The sequence below is a fragment of the Cricetulus griseus genome, assembly GCF_003668045.3.
Source record: "Cricetulus griseus strain 17A/GY chromosome 1 unlocalized genomic scaffold, alternate assembly CriGri-PICRH-1.0 chr1_1, whole genome shotgun sequence".
Lineage (NCBI taxonomy): Eukaryota > Metazoa > Chordata > Mammalia > Rodentia > Cricetidae > Cricetulus > Cricetulus griseus.
In genome coordinates, this window is record NW_023276807.1 from 148302837 (window position 1) to 148319399 (window position 16563).

The 16563-nt window shown below is 35.3% G+C and overlaps 1 pseudogene; it reads left to right on the forward strand.

The window, feature by feature from the left end:
* The first annotated feature begins 8067 nt into the window (after positions 1-8067).
* Positions 8068-12531, forward strand: LOC100767509 (annotated as a pseudogene).
* The last annotated feature ends 4032 nt before the right edge of the window (positions 12532-16563 follow it).

Consider the following 16563-nt stretch of genomic DNA (forward strand, 5'->3'; position numbering starts at 1 on the left):
GAAGGTATTTTTTCTGTTAGTTATTTTATTTCTTTGTTAAGGTTTTGTCAGCTGGTCCTATCTAGTGGTGAGAGTGGGGTGTTGAAGTCTCCTATTACAAATGTATGAGGTTTAGAGTGTGATTTGAGCTTTAGTAATGTTTCTTTTACAAATGTGGTTGCCTTCGTATTTGGGGCATAGATGTTCAGGATTGAGACTTTATCTTGATTGACTTTTCCTGTGAAGAGTATGAAGTGCCCTTCTTCATCTTTTTTGATTGATTTTAATTTGAAGTCTAATTTTTTAGATATTAGGATTGCTACACCAGTTTGTTTCTTGGGTCCATTATATTGGAAAATCTTTTCCAAACTCTGAGGTACTGTCTGTCTTTGAAATTGAGATGTGTTTCTTGTATGCAGAAGAAGGATGGATTCTGTCTTTGTATCCATTCTGTTAACCTGTATCTTTTTACTGTCAAGTTAAGACCGTTGGCATTGAGTGATAATAATGACCATTGAGTGTTGATTCTTTTTTGTTTTGGATTTGTTGTTGGTGGTATTATGATGTGTGGATTTTCCCCCTTTTTTATTTTGGTGTTGGGTAATTGGGATTATCTATTGTCCATATTTTTGTGAGTGTAGTTATCTTTGTTGGGTTGGAGTTTTCCTTGTATTAGTTTCTGTAGGGCTGGATTTGTGGATATGTGTTGCTTAAATCTGGTTTTGTCATGGAATATCTTGTTTTCTCTATCTATAGTGATTGAAAGCTTTGCTGGATACAGTATTCTGGGGTGGCATCCATGTTCCTTTAGGGTTTGTAGAACTTCTTTCCAGGATATTCTGGCTTTCAACTTTTCCATTGAGAAGGCCGGTGAAATTTGGATAGGTTTGCCTTTATATGTTACTTGGCCTTTTACTTTTGCTTCTCTCAATATTTTTTCTTTGTTCTGTAAGTTTGGTGTTTTGATAATTATGTGGTAAGGGGACTTCTTTTTTTGTGGTCCAATCTATTTGGAGTTCTCTAAGCTTCTTGTACCTTCATAGACATATCCTTCTTTAGGTTGGGGAAGCTTTCTTCTATGATTTGGTTGTATATGTTTTCTGTACCTTTGAGCTGAATTTCTTCACCTTCTTTTATACATATTTTTCTTAGCTTTTGTCTTTTCAGTGTCCTATATTTCCTGTATATTATGTGTTAGGGAGTTGTTGGACTTGAGATTCTCTTTGGTCGATGACTCTATATCCTCTAGTGAGTCTTCAACACCTGAGATTCTCTCTTCCATCTCTTAGATTCTATTGGTTTTACATCCATTGGTGTTTCCTGATAATTTACCCAGCTTTTCTATTGCCTGCATCACCTCATTCTGTGTTTTCTTTATTGTTTCTTACTCTGCTTTCAAACTGTGGACAGTTTGAATTGTTTTCTTCACTTGTTTGGTTGTTTTTTCTTGGCTTTCTTCAGATTCTTTAAAAGATTTGTTGATTTCTTGAATATTTTCTTTTGTCTTTTCCTCCATTTCATGTATTTTTTTGCTTTTTTCCCTTCTGTTTCTTTAAGGGAATTTTTTATTTACACTTTAATGGTCTCTATCATCTTCATAAGATAATTTTTAAGGTCCATCTCTTCTTCATCCTCTGTGTTGGGCTTCTCAGTTCTTATTGGTGTGGAGTCCCTAGATTCTGGTGGTGTCATATTGGTCTTTCTGTTGTTGAGTGTGTTTGTACTCTGCTGTCTTCCCATCCCTTCTTCCAGTGGGTGCAGGTGGCATCTCTTGCTCTTTTTTAATCTCCTCAAGCAAAGGGCAGAGGGTTGGCAGGGGACTAAGTGTGAGGTATTTCCAGACACAGTGTGGGCCTTCTAGTCTAGGCAGGTCAACTCCTATTGAGGGGAAGGCTCAGGAAGAAGGAAAGGGGGTGATTAGGGAAGTTGGGGCCAGTGCAGAGCTCAGATTCACCTCAGGCTGCAGCCAGAGGACAGAGAGCAGAGTGGGACAAGGACGAGCTATGGTGAGACTCAGGGTGGGCCTTTCTGTCTGGGCAGGTCCACTTCTTCGATGGGTAGGCTCAGGTGGTAGGCAGATGGCCTTGTTTTCATTTTTACAATTATAATTTACTTATGGAAATCTCTTGAAATAATCATTAAAATTTAATTTTACATAGTTATGTTTTAGTGGCAGAAATACATAATTAGCATTCCTTGATCTCAATGAATTCCTAATTCACTTTCTGTTATGACTATTAATCTGACTTATAAGCATAGCCATTCTAATTATTTCCTTTAGAGTTTTATTCTACTAACATTGCAAGACTTCATGTATATTCAGATTTGTTTTATTATTTGTCAGTTATATATTCATCCTCTATATTGTTTGACAAATGACATTTGTCAGCTTGTTACTAAATTGATACATTTTGAAAAGTCAGGAGTCAGAAAAGTGCTTTGAGGTGTCTTTAGTTTCCAAAATACTATCTTGACCAACATTCTTATTTTTTTTATGCAAGTTAATGGTATTTTCCCTAAATGTCCCAAAATATTCTACTAAAACATGTTTTCATTCTCATGTTGGATTAACATTCCATTTTCTACATGTCCAGTAAATAACCCTGTAGCAAAATGAAAGTAGGATTTTCAATACCACTTATGCTATTAAAGAAGAAATCTTTGTACCTGCTGGAAGAGTTTGTTTCAGTACTTAAACAACAAAGAAGGGGCTAAGGTCTTGTCATTGAATTCTGTTAGAGGCAACCTTGACTGTAGAGTGTTTGAACAGCAGATTTATCCTAGAACAATTGGCAAATATCTGCAAAGTTTGGCAAAATATCCCTGTCTTGTTGATAACTGGGGCCCTCTTAATAATTATAAAACTACAAAAATAATGAAAATCAAGTTTATTTGGGATTTCTTTTCTTTCCATGAGAAGCTTTTGAGAGTGATTTATGTGCTGGGTTTATCAAGATAAGTTTGTCAGAGACATCTTACAAAACTGAAAAAAGGATAACACCTAAACATTAGACTCTCGTTGAATGTTATTGAAGAATTTTTATCATTATCTCATTTGGTTACTGTTAGGGTATATCTATTTCCTTTATTTACCTTTTCCTTTTGTTGTTTTTTATTCTAACATTTAAATGTAGCACAAAATAGTTTCATGATATATTTATTTGAAAATACCTCTGCTTCTAATTATAAATGTATATGAAATATTTTCAATTACTACAAATTAAATTTTATATTAAAAACAAAAATATTGTTTTCTAAACAGTCAAATATGGAACTGATATGAAATTCAGTTAACAGTCTGATAAAGGGAACAGACAATATTTCATTGACAACAGGGTTTTTTAATAAAATGAATATTGTATCTTTCCATATGTATTTATATCTTTAAATATATAAGAATAGAGTATTATGGTATGGTATTTATTGTATGCTTGAGTCTGAAAATTAAACACTTACATTCTGGAAAAGTCTTATGAAGTTATTAGGAATTTCTTTTTTTGAAGATGAAAATATTTGTCATGAATGAATTACCTGTCAGTCATGTCCACATAGAAAATAGTTTGTTCTGTAAAACACTAAAACCTAATAAATTATTTAGCCTATATATTGTTCTTTGATCTCTCAGTTATAACTATAGAAAGTGGACTATTTCAAATCAATAAAATATTATAAATAGGAAGTGGTTTGTGTGTGTGTGTGTGTGTGTGTGTGTGTGTGTGTGTGTGTGTGTGAATGTGTAAACTACATTGTACTGAAGATAAAAGCTAGTTCTATATCTTCTTTTATTTATCATACAATTCCTCATTTCCATGAGGCATTATGAAAGGAAGACATTAGGTAAATGACACCCCAACATTAATGCAAAAGTCAATGAGTCTGACATTATTCTAAACTATTAGTCATATATTGCAAGTTATGATATCTTCATTAACTTGGTGAATCTGACAGACATGGATATTAGTTAGTTTACATGAAACAACACCTAGGTGATACATAGTTACAATTTACAGGAAGCTTTTAACAGACAAAATTTAGTTCTTCTAAAGTCAAGTACTGTCATATCTCCTACAAGGTATTCCTAAAATATTTATGATCATATGTATAGCAATTAGTTTATAGTTGCAATTATTACTAAAATGAATTTATTAGCTGAACTATGAAGAAAATGATAAGCAGTGCTTAGAATATGATGGGACATACAGGAAATAAATGGAATAAAGTAACATAATGGAATTCAGGAACAAGGTTTAGGTTGCTTTCAGGTGATTCTTCAAAATATATTCTTAGCAGCATGAAACATGAATTGTTACATTAAAAAAAATCATTCCCACATATTGATTGTGTTTGATTGTCATTTACAACCACTTGATAATGACACTGGTAGGCCCCAGTGATTGTCAGAAACCCATAACAGTATTGACAATTATTCGGTAATTGAAAATAACTGGGTGAGTCAATATGTACTCACTATCTATAATATATCTCTCATGGGAAACGGAATATTTAGAGATATTATGTATAAATATAGCCTCTATGTTGATCAAATAGCACATGATTTATGACAAAGCCAGAAACGTATGATTATTTTAGTACTAAGTCAATATTAGCATACATCTTTAAAAAATATGTTGCTTAAATGTTGTTGATTTATTCTAATTTATTCGATTAATCTGACTCTCAAGGCTATTGATATAATTATTTTTCTTAATAATATTAGAACCCTAAGCAGATATTTTCTGATTACATGTACAGAAACTGCTATTCACATTTTTGGTGAACCTTTTAAGAATAAACATGTGTAGTCATTTCTTTTGAGGAACTGATAACAGTGAATGCATCCCCTGAGAGAAATTCATTGAATCTTTTACAGTTTGTGATTTTCATACATGATCTTTTAAAAATGATATTTATATCATTTTCCCTATGAAATGTTTATTAGAGCAGTTATAGACACAAACTGTGGAGTCTTCCAAATCAGTTATAGCTTGGTTCAACCAACCAACTCTTTTTCTTTTTGTTTTTGTTTTTTTCCCCCGAGACAGGGTTTCTCTGTATAGCTTTGGAGCCTATCCTGGGTTCAACCAATTCTTACACCTGAGTGAAGTATGTGATTTCCTTAGCAAAAGAGTCTTAACTTGAAACTCTGGGATACAACCAAAACAGAAGCAACAGCATATATTGTTTGTGGAGTTTCCTGCATTTCTTCTGGCCAGGTGTTTGAAGAGAATCACTGTTCCTAAAACTGCAATTCGTTTTTAGCTAGTCTATGGCTCTTGGTGAAGTATTATCATTCCATACAGTATAATTTTAATTATATCATGTGTGTTAGTATATACACATATATACATGCATGTATATGCAAACATGTGCATACTTATTTAAAAGTATGCTTATAAGAATAATATGCAGTTTCATTTAGAAAATGTTGCCAACACACATGAAATATGATGGAAAGTTGTGCGAAACCTAAATCTGTCAATACAGACAGCCTGAAACGACAAGGAGCAGCTTTCACAAAATCTTCAGACATCAGTGGAAGGTCAAAATTTACATTTCCAAGGTCCTCAAGGTCTCATTGTCATTCAGGAATTTAAATATTCTTCCTTTGCTTCAGAGTCATACACCTGGCAGTTGAAGAGAAGACTCAAATTCTTTTTAAATTTCAGTATTGTGTATATGTCTACAATTAGCTGTTTATTAGAAAGTACACAGACAGCATCTTCATTCCCTTTCACTGCTTGTAGGTCAAGTGAAATTACATGTAACAGTTGCAATTGATAAGGATATTCCTTACAATTAAAAGAGTATTTATTGTGATTGTGTTACCTTGCTCAGAATGGTTTCTTCTAGTTTCATCCATTTGCCTGAAAATTTCAAGATTCCATTGTATTTTTCTGCTGAGTAGTACTCCATTGTATAAAGTACCACATTTTGTCTATCCATTTCAGTTGAGGGGCATCTTGGATGCTTCCAGGTTCTGGCTATTACAAATAAAGCTGCTATGAACATAGTTCAACATATGTGCTTGTTGTATGAATATGTTTCATTTGGGTATATGACTAAGAGTGGAATTGCTGCATCTTTGTTAGACTGATTCCCATTATCCTGGGGAGTCACCATACTGATTTCCAAAGTGGCTATACAAGTTGGCACCCCCACCAGCAGTGGAGGAGTGTTCTCCTTTCTCCACATCCTCTATAGCATAAACTGTCATTGGTGTTGTTGATTTTAGCCATACTGATGGGAGTAAGATGGTATCTCAGAGTTATTTTGATTTACATTTCCCTGATGGCTAAGGATGTTAAACACTTTCTTATGAGTCTTTCAGCCATTTTAGATTAATCTAATGAGAATTGTCTATTTAGTTCTGTACCCCACTTAATTGGATTGTTTGGTGTTTTTGAGACTACCATCTTGAGTTGTTGTATATTTTGGATATCAGCCATCTGTCAGATGTCTGTGCTGGTGGTGTAATGTTCAGGAAGCAGTCTCTTGTACCAATTAATTCAAGGGTGTTTCTCACTTTGTCTTTTAATAGGTTCTCAGTGTGGCTGGATATATGTTGAGGTCTTTGATCCATTTGGACTTATGTTTTGTGCATGGTGAGAGGCTTGGGTATATCTGCAGTCTTTTACATGCCAGAATCCACTTATACCAGCACCATTTCTTGAAAATGCTTTCTTTATTCCAGTGTATAAATTTAGTTTCTTTGTCAAAAGTCAGGTGTTTGTAGGTGTGTGGGTTAATATCAGGGTTTTAAACTCTATTCCATTGGTCTACCTGTCTATTTTTGTTCTAATACCAAGCTGTTTTCAGGACAATATCTCTGTAATAGAACATGAAGACAGGGATGCTGATGCTCCAGATGTTCCTTGATTGTGGAGGGTTGTTTTGGTTATCCTGGGTCTTCCTTTTTTCCATATAAAGTTGAGAATTGTTCTTTCATGGTCTGTGAAGACCTGTGCTGGGATTTTGGTGGGGATTGCAAACAGGGTGTGTACTCACTCATATATGGAGTTTAGACATACAGCAAAAGATTACCACAATCCAAACCGCCAGAGAAGCTTGGTAATAAGGAAGACTCAAAGAGGGACATACATGGTCCCCTGGAGAAGGGGAAAGCAACAAGATCTCCTGAGGAAATTGGGAACATGAGGGGAGGGGAGAGGGAACTAGGACAATGAGAAGGGGAGAAGAGAAGGGGTGAGTAGGACATGAGAGAGCAGAAAGGTTGAGTCTGGGGAAGAATAGAAGAAATCAAGAAAGGAGATAACATAATAGAGGGAGGCATTTTCGGTTTACATAGAAATCAGACACTAGGGAAATGTTTGGAGACCTACAAAGATGACACCAACCAACAATCTAAGCAAAAGAGGAGAGGCTACATAAATGTCCTCCCCTGATAATGAGATTGATGACTCACTTACATGCCATCCTATAGCCTTCACCCAGCAGCTGCTGGAAGTGGAAGAAGACACCCACAACTAAACACTGACCTGAACTGGAATCCAGTTGCAGAGAAGGAGGAGTGATGAGCAAAGAGGTCAAGACCAGCCTGGTGAAACCCACAGAAACAGCTGACATGAACAAGGGGGAACTCTTGGGAAACCAGCATGGGACTGATCCAGACCCCTTGAATGAGGCTGTCAGTGAGGAGACCTCAAAAGTCAATGGGGCCTTTTGTAGTAGATCACTAGCATAGGAATAGACTTTGGGAGCCCATTCTACATAGAGGGATACTACCTCAGCCTAGACACATGGGGGAGGGCCTAAGCCCTTCCAAAGGATATAACAGACTCTGAAGACCCCCTATGGAAGGCCTCACCCTCACTGGGGAGCAGAAAGGGTATGTGTTAGGTAGTGTTTTAGTTGGGGGGGGTGTTAAGGGAGGAGGGGAAGGAGAGGGAACTAGAATTGACATGTAAAACAATCTTCTTTCCAATTAAAATAAAAAATGAAAAAAAGAATATTTATTGAAAACAGTGAAAAAGGATTCATAGTGCTAATATAATTTTCATGTATGTCACCATTACTAAAGTGCAGTAAATTTTCCCACTAGTAGCATTGAATGACACCTAAAATGTTTAAATAACCATTGCTACTCCATATGTCTCTAGCTTGGTAACCCTGTAATAGATAGCATAATCATTTCTATAAAACTCACAAATTGACAACCTGAAAAATGCAGTATGACATTAAAACCTGAACTTCATGATATTGCAAATGACACAATTATAAAAATTTTGTATATGAACAATTTTTCTGAAATTGTTCTTCCAAGTAAAATAATTAATTAACTTAAATGTTAACAACAAAGCTAAAACATATTGAAACTAAAATTAAACACTAATTTATCTACCGAATAGATGAAGTTATAAAAATTATTTCGAATTAATTTGAGTATCTATTTTAACTTAGAAGATATCTCATATGTTGATATTTGAACTTTAAAAGTTAACAATTAAGATGTATATGATTGGTATTTTTTAATACTTGCAACTTTGGGCATGTCTGCAAATGTTGTGAATCTAGTTATTATTATTAGAAAAATGGTCATTCATCTGAAAGTAGATGATGTTTAGTTTCCTGCTAACTGTAAATGTTCATAAGATTTCCAAATTTCTTCATAGTGTAATACTTAGAAAAATATTATTTATAAACCCAGGCATTTCCCCCATAAAATATTATTTTGCTGTAGAGATGGCTCAGCAGTTGTATGCCTACTAATCTTGCAGAGTATTCTAGTGGAACACCCATGTGTAGTGACTTTCAGTTACATTTAAATCTTGCTCTATGGGAATCCAGTATCTTGACCTCAGAAGGTACTTTCATGCAAGGATACATACACTACACACATGTACACATAAACAAATAGAACAAATATGAGGAAAAATTACAGTTGTATGTTCTGAAATTTGCTTGAGTCATTTCCTTTTATGTCTGCATGTCATTAGTTGTAAAATTACCAATATTTGACTTGATTATGAAAATAAAAATAAGCCTACTTGTTATATCATTAAATTCTAATAGCCTTCATAATTTAGAAAACCATTCATTTACCAAATTCCTTAGAATTAACTTTGTTTCTAGTAAATATTTTATGTTAGATAAACAGTAAAGATGAACTAATCAAACCCTGAAAACCTTTTAGAAACAGCACCATCAAATATTCTGAAATATTGTTAGTCATGTCCCTTGAGCTTATTTCTATTATTTGTAGATGCCAAAAATTGTAAATTAAAAGTACTCTTATTTACTGGTATTAGTATCCTAAAAAAATCAATTATTCATTCAAGTTTAACTATCCTAAGGATTCATAGCTTTATTTTTATTTTTGCACTTAATATCTAATAAGAATAAAAATAAAAGGCAAAAAAGAACATTTTTTATACCCCGAAGACACATAAAGTATGAATATATATATATATATATATATATATATATATATATATATATATTCATGTATTGTTTAAGGGAAATAACACCTTACACAATAGGCTCAAATGTAAAATATTTTGGTTCAACCCTAAGCAAATGAATATATATATTTAAAAACCAATCTCCAAATTTGACAGTATCATTGTTTTCTCAATTAAAATTCAACATATCATTAAGTTCCATGGTAACACATTTAAATTGAATTTGGACTGAATCTGGAACATAATGTATTTGGTTTCCATAGATGTCTGATATTTATATGTTCTACCTAATTTGAATATTAATGAGATATTTCATTTAGTGTTTTTATTTTACAGATCACAGTATAACAAATCTATAGCAATGTACTATTATCGAAGCAATAGTCAAGAGGCTACCTTAAATGCCCTTCTGCGATAATGTGACACCATTTAATGCCTCCTTTTAAATAAAAATTTCTGGTTTATAAATGAAAGGGGAAAAGTGATCTAGAAAAGGAATTCTTAAAAAATCTTTCAGTTGATATTGTTTCTAATGTACAAAGTCTTGAGAACTATGATATCTATAATAGTTTTCAACAATTTATTGTATTAGACAAATAGAATATATTAATAAATATGAATTAACTGAAAAAATGTGAACACATTTATCCTGATATTTCAACAATATGAAAACTCAACAAAGAAAGAATTACAGACTAGTTTCTCTTATTAACATAGATGCAAAAATACTAAATGAAATGCTTGCAGAGTGAGTCCAAAAACGCATCAAAAATATCATTCAACATGATCAATCCAGCTTCATTCCAGAGATGCTATATTGTTCAGTATATGAAAAACCCTATATGCAAAGCACCATATAAAGAAACTGAAAATAAAACCCTACATTATCATCTCATTATATTCAGAAAAGGCCTTTAACAAAACACAATACCCTTACAAAAGTCCTGGAGTGATTAGGAATGCAAGGGACATACATAAACTTAATAAGGGCAATTTATATCATGCCTATAGTCAACATCAAATCAAATAAAGAGAAACTCAAAGCAATTCCAATAAACTTAGAAACAAGATACAGTTGTGCACTCTCTCTATATACATTCAATACAGTACTTAAAGTCATAGCTAGATAATGCAAGGAGATCAACTGGACAAAAATTGGAAATGAATAAGTCAAAGTATTGTATTCAAATGATATAGTAGTATATATAAACAACCTTAAAATTTCCAGCAATGAACTTCTTACATAAACTAACACATTCAGCAAAGTAGCTCTATACAAGAATAATTAAAAAAATCAGAAGTCCCCAGTCTGATAGCTGGAGTACCAGCATGGGACTGATCCAGAACCAAGGAATATGGGTTTCTGTGAGGAAACCTCAGAAATCTATGGGACCTCCTGTAGAAGCCCAGTATTTATCCCTAGCATAGGTGTGGACTTTGGGAGCCTAGTCCATATAGAGGAAAACTCCCTGAGCCAAGACACAGGGGTGTGGGCCTAGGCCCTACCCCAAAGGCAACGAAAGACTCTGATGACACCCTATGGAAGGCCTCACCATCCAGGGGGAGCAGAAAAGATATGTGACAGATACGATTTTAGTTGAGGGGGGCAGGTAGGGGAGGATGGGTGGGAGAAGGGAAATGGGATTGTCATGTAAAACAATGCTATTTATAATTCAAATAAAAAAAAGTTGGAAAAAAATCAGAAGCCTTCCTATATTCAAATGACAAACAGAGAAAGAAATCAGGGAAATAACACCTTACACAACAGCTTCAAATGTAAAATATTTTGGTTAAACCCTAAGCAAATGAATGAAAGATTTGTATGATGAAAACTTCAGTTTTTGAGGAAAGTAATTGAAACAGATATTAGAAGAAGGAAAGATCTTCCATGCTCATGCATCTGTAGGATTAACATAGTAAAAATTGCCATCCTCCCAAAACCAATCTATAAATTCAATATACCCCCATCAAAATTCCAACCCTGTTCTTCACAGACCATGAAAGGATACTTCTTGACTTTGTATGGAAAAAAAATTCAGGATAGCTAAAACAATATTGAACAATAAAAGAACTGCTGGAGGTCTCACTATTCCAAATTTCAAGTTTGCCTACAGTTATAGTAATAAAAATACACATAGTATTGTATAAAGTCAGATATGTTGATCAATGGAATTAAGTTGAAGACCCAGACATAAATCCACACATCTAGGGGCACCTGATTTTTGGTAAAGAAGCCAGAAATACACAATGGAATAAAGCATCTTCAGCAAATGGTGATGGGGAACCTGGATGAGTGCATGTCAAAGTATGTAAATATATCCACGTTTAACATCCTCCACAAAAATCATGTCTAAGGGGATTGAAGATCTTGACATAATGCCAGTTGTATTGAACCTGATAGAAGAGAAAGAGGGATAGCCTTGAACTCATCAGTGCAGGATACAAGTTTTTGAACAGACACTGAGAGCATAGGCACTAAGATCAACAATTAATTAATGAATGGAACCACGGGGTTATCAAGTAAACAAATCCCTAGGTAACTGACAAAACCCATGTCCAGTATATTGATTCAACTAAGAGACCCAATGGGACCTGGCACAGACAGTAGCGGTTCAAAGGATACATGTTCCAAACGAGGTACCTGTCAATGTAAACAATTATGTTAGGTTTTTCAACAGTAAACCAGAACTTCCCCAAGGACTGAATACTGAGGCTACCACACCCATAACACTTTCCTCCATGAAGGTGGTGCCACAGGCACCACCAAGACAGCTGCATGCACCTGAAGAGAAAGAATAGGAGGAAGCAGCAGGAGAAAGAAGCAGAGTACCTGAGCAGGACTCTTGATAAGGTGTCTCTGGGAAACACAGCCCAAATGCCCAGTGTTCTCCCAGGCTCCCAGGGGAGTGCACTAGCTGCTTGTGATGCATGCGACTCTAATGTGTTGCAGCCACAGAAAAAGCCAAGAAGATTATGAAAGTGAGGAAGAAGCTGTAGCAGGTGAAAGGTGAAAGAGCTGCTTCAGGGCATCCAGGCTAAGGAGGTCTGCCAGCCCAGGAGAGCACAACTGGAGAAGCTAGCCTGGAGGAAGTATCTGGAAGAAGAGCTAGAAGACTTGGGGCTAGACCCTTGAGGCTTCAGGAATAGGGGAGTGGACTGTGGAGAAAATGATGGTGTGCTTTGGGGGCCTTGGAATATGGTGACAAGGGGTAACCCCATACTTGCTCACTTCTACCTCCTGTAGCCCAACTCCATCCTCCAGGGACTAGGCTCTTCATTCCTTTTCCTTTCTTCTCAGTTCTTTGTTTTTGTTGTTTTATTTTTGTACTTTTCTCCTTCCATTCCCAATGTTCAAAATGTCAGTAGTGACTCTAGGTACCTCTGCTGCTGCTCTGGTTATCTTGAAGAAGAGAAAACTGGGTTTGGGAGTTAGATATCTGAGGTTGAGGGTGTAGGAGTACCCCAAGTCTTGGAGTCTTCCTCTTGTTAAAGTGTTTATGAGTTACTTCCCTAATCATCCCTAACCTCCCCCTACTCCTCCTCCTCCTCCTTTTCCTCCTCCCCCTCTTCCTCATTTTTCAAGAAATTACAGATAAATTCAAATAGAAATCAACAACAAAAATAGATGGAACCTCATGAAACTGAAAACCTCCTGTTACCCAAAGGACACTGTCATTCAGACTAATAGACAGCATATAGAATAGAAAAAATTATTTTTTCTAACTCCACATGTGACAAAGGCTAATATCCAAAATATGTAAAGAACTCAACAAATTAGATGTCAAAAATATATACCTTAATTAAAAAATGGGGTTCAGATCAAAACAGATAATTGGCAATAGAATAAATTCAAATCACAGAGAAGTGCTTAAAGAAATCTCCAACATCCTTATCTATCAGGGGAATGCAAATTAAAACTACTTTGAGATTCCATGCCTGTCAGAATGGCTAAGATCAAAAACACAAGTGACAGCTAATGCTGGAGAGGGTGTGGACCCAGGAGAACTTTCCTCCATTGCCTGTGGGAGTGCAAACATACTGCCACTATAAAAAGTAGTATGGATCTTGGTCTTCAGAACTAGTATCAAGATAGCTAGGGATTTTACACAGAGAAAAAATAATCAATATGGAGATTACTTAGAAAAGTGGAAATTGTTCTACCTCAATATGCATCAATATCACTCTTAAGTATATTCTCAAACATGCTGTATTCCACCTAATAGACACTAGCTCAACCATATTCACTTCAGCTTCATTCTTAATAGCCAGAAATTGGAAAGAAAGAAAAAACCTAGTTGTCTCTCAATGGAAGAACAAATAACAGAAATGTGATACATTTATACCATGGAGTATTACTCTGTTGTTAAAAAAAATCATTTTGGAGGTCTGGGGAATCTATGGGGCCTCTGGTAGTGGATCAGCATTTATCTCTAGGATATGAATGGACTTTAGGAGCCCTCTCCTCATGGAGGGATACTCTATGGGCCTATACACACAGGGCGGGATCTAGGACCTGCTCCCAATGATATGACAGACTTGAATATTCATAATGGAAGGCCTCCCCATGCCTGGGAAGCAAAAATGTGTTGGGATTGGTGATGGGAGGGCAGGGGAAGAAAGGAAGGAGAGGGAACTGGGATTGACATGTAAAAGAAGCTTGGTTCTAATAAAAAATATATAAAAATGACAACATCAAATTGCTGGGAAATGGATGGACCTAGAAAAAAAATCATCTTGAATGAGATAATGTATACTCTGAAAGACTGATATGGTATGCACTCATTTATAAATAGATATTAGACATTAAGTGATAACCAAGCTACTATCCAAGCCCAAGAGGAGTTAGATAAAGAAAAGCAACTTAGAGTGGCCAGCTGGATCTCACTAGAAGGGGATAATAGGACGGATTTTATAGGTATAGTGGGGCAGGTGGGAATAAGGGGCAAGTCGGTGGTTGAAGGAGATCAGGTGGAAAAAGTGAGGGGAGAGATAATAGGAATTGGGGGGTACTTGGGGAATGGTGTGGAAATCCAGTGCAAGGGAAACTTCTTAGAATGTGTGAATATGATCCCAATGAGGACTCCTAGTAATGGAGGCATATGGAATCTCACTTGGTTATCTCTTGTCACCAGGAGACACTTCCAATGGAAGGACTGTGTTGAATTCAATTGGGTTTTTGGTCAAAAGGTCCCATGGAAATTCCCAAACAACTCAAGCTTTTAGTAAGACAAATCCTTGTTCTGTGTAAATTGAAAGAGGATCCCCATTTCTCAGGATGACACCCAAACACCTCATTGAATATGTAGTAGTCAAACTGGTGCCTAAATAGAACCTATACCCCTACATTAGTGCAAGAAAGCACTCCATAGGCTACCAAAAGAGAAATGTGGACAACAACTCAGTCACAATCTAAACAGGAGCTCCCTTCTGAGCTCAATGAATCATGCAGAAAAGGAGACAGGAAGATTGTAAAAGCCAGAGGGTATGGAGGACACCAAGGGAACAAGGTTCACTGAATCAACGAAGCAAGATGCACATGAGCTCACACAGAGAGATGCAGAAAGCACAGGGCCTACACAGGTCTGCACCATGTCCTCTGAATTTATGTTAGCACCTTTAGGTTAGTATTTTATGGGACTCCTGACTGTGAGAGAGTGGGTCTCTGAATCTCTCCCTGATCTTGGGACTCTTTTCTTCCTGTTCTGTTGCCATGTCCAACTTTCTTATATTTTTTCTTCATCTCATTATATTTTATTTTGTGATATTTGCTTATTATCTCTTAAATGCCTGTTGTTTTCAGTTGAGTGACAGAAAGGGAATGGATATAGAGAGGAGAGGAGGTGGTGTTTGGAGATGGGAAGGAATTTGGAGGAGTAGAAATAGGGGAAATTATAAGCAGGATATATTGTATGAGAAAAGAACCTATTTTCAATAAAAGAACAAAAATTGGCAAAAAAAATAAAAACAAGAGCACCAAAAAAAAACCAGAAGTACATTTTACAGAAAGAGTGTAAATAACAACTGTCTCACTGTGTGATAATCCTTCTGTATGCTATGAATATGTATTACTCTCTGTCCTTAATAATAAGCATATTATTGGCATATAGCAAGGCAGGATAAAGTTAGGTGGGAAAACCAAAGTGAGAATAATGGGATGACAAAGGATGGAGTCCAAAGATCACCACACATATGGAGAATAAGTCAGATATACAAAATTGGATAGAGGTAAAGGCCACAAGTCTTGGGGCAGTAAATGGATTAATAAAAATTGATGAAGTTGTAATAAGCCTGAATTTTCAGCTGAAGATTTTGTAATAAATATAACTTTTGTGTGTTTATTTGGGACTGGGTGATCAGTACAAAAAGTTCCATTTACACTGTTTCATATTTCAAAGCAATAAAGGTGAGTTTTTTATATATTCATGGTCTTAAGAAATGTTTCATGAAAAAGGAAAGAATCATGACCTACATATATATCACACTAAACTTGATAAGAATTTGCTAATAAACCTATTGAAAATTTCTCAACAGTTAGTATTATGCATAATATTATAACATAGGTTTACCAATGTGAACTCTATAAAGGTGATTAGCAGCAAGACAGCCCCCAATAGTGAAACCTAAATTGAATATACAATTTTGGAAAACTTCCTTGTGTTTCCTAATAAAGGTATATGTGTGACTCACCTTTTACCAAGCAATTCCATTTCCATTAACAGAAATTCTGAAAGTGAATGGCCACAGATGTACTCAATAATTTGTTAAATAATTACATGACATCCTCAAATTACAAAACATATACATGTATTTCAGTAAATGAACAGATTACTTAATTATAGTGGATTTACGGGAATATTTAAAAACAAAACAAAACATTTCCCAAAACAAAGTTAGTATCCATCTGTGAAACATTACACCAGTGATGGGCTTCAAGTAAGATGTGCAAGAGTATAAACTACTGAACTATTCTATATTAATTTTAAGAACAGGAGAACTATATTTATGGTTATTGGTGTCTGAAGACTGATTACAAGGACCCACCAATATTTTGGAAGGATTTACTTTTTGTATATTGAACAGAGTCATAATTATATTCTTACTGTGGATGAAGCACAGGAAACTAAATTTCCATTCCATATTGTGGAAGAATTCATTCTGGAGCTGT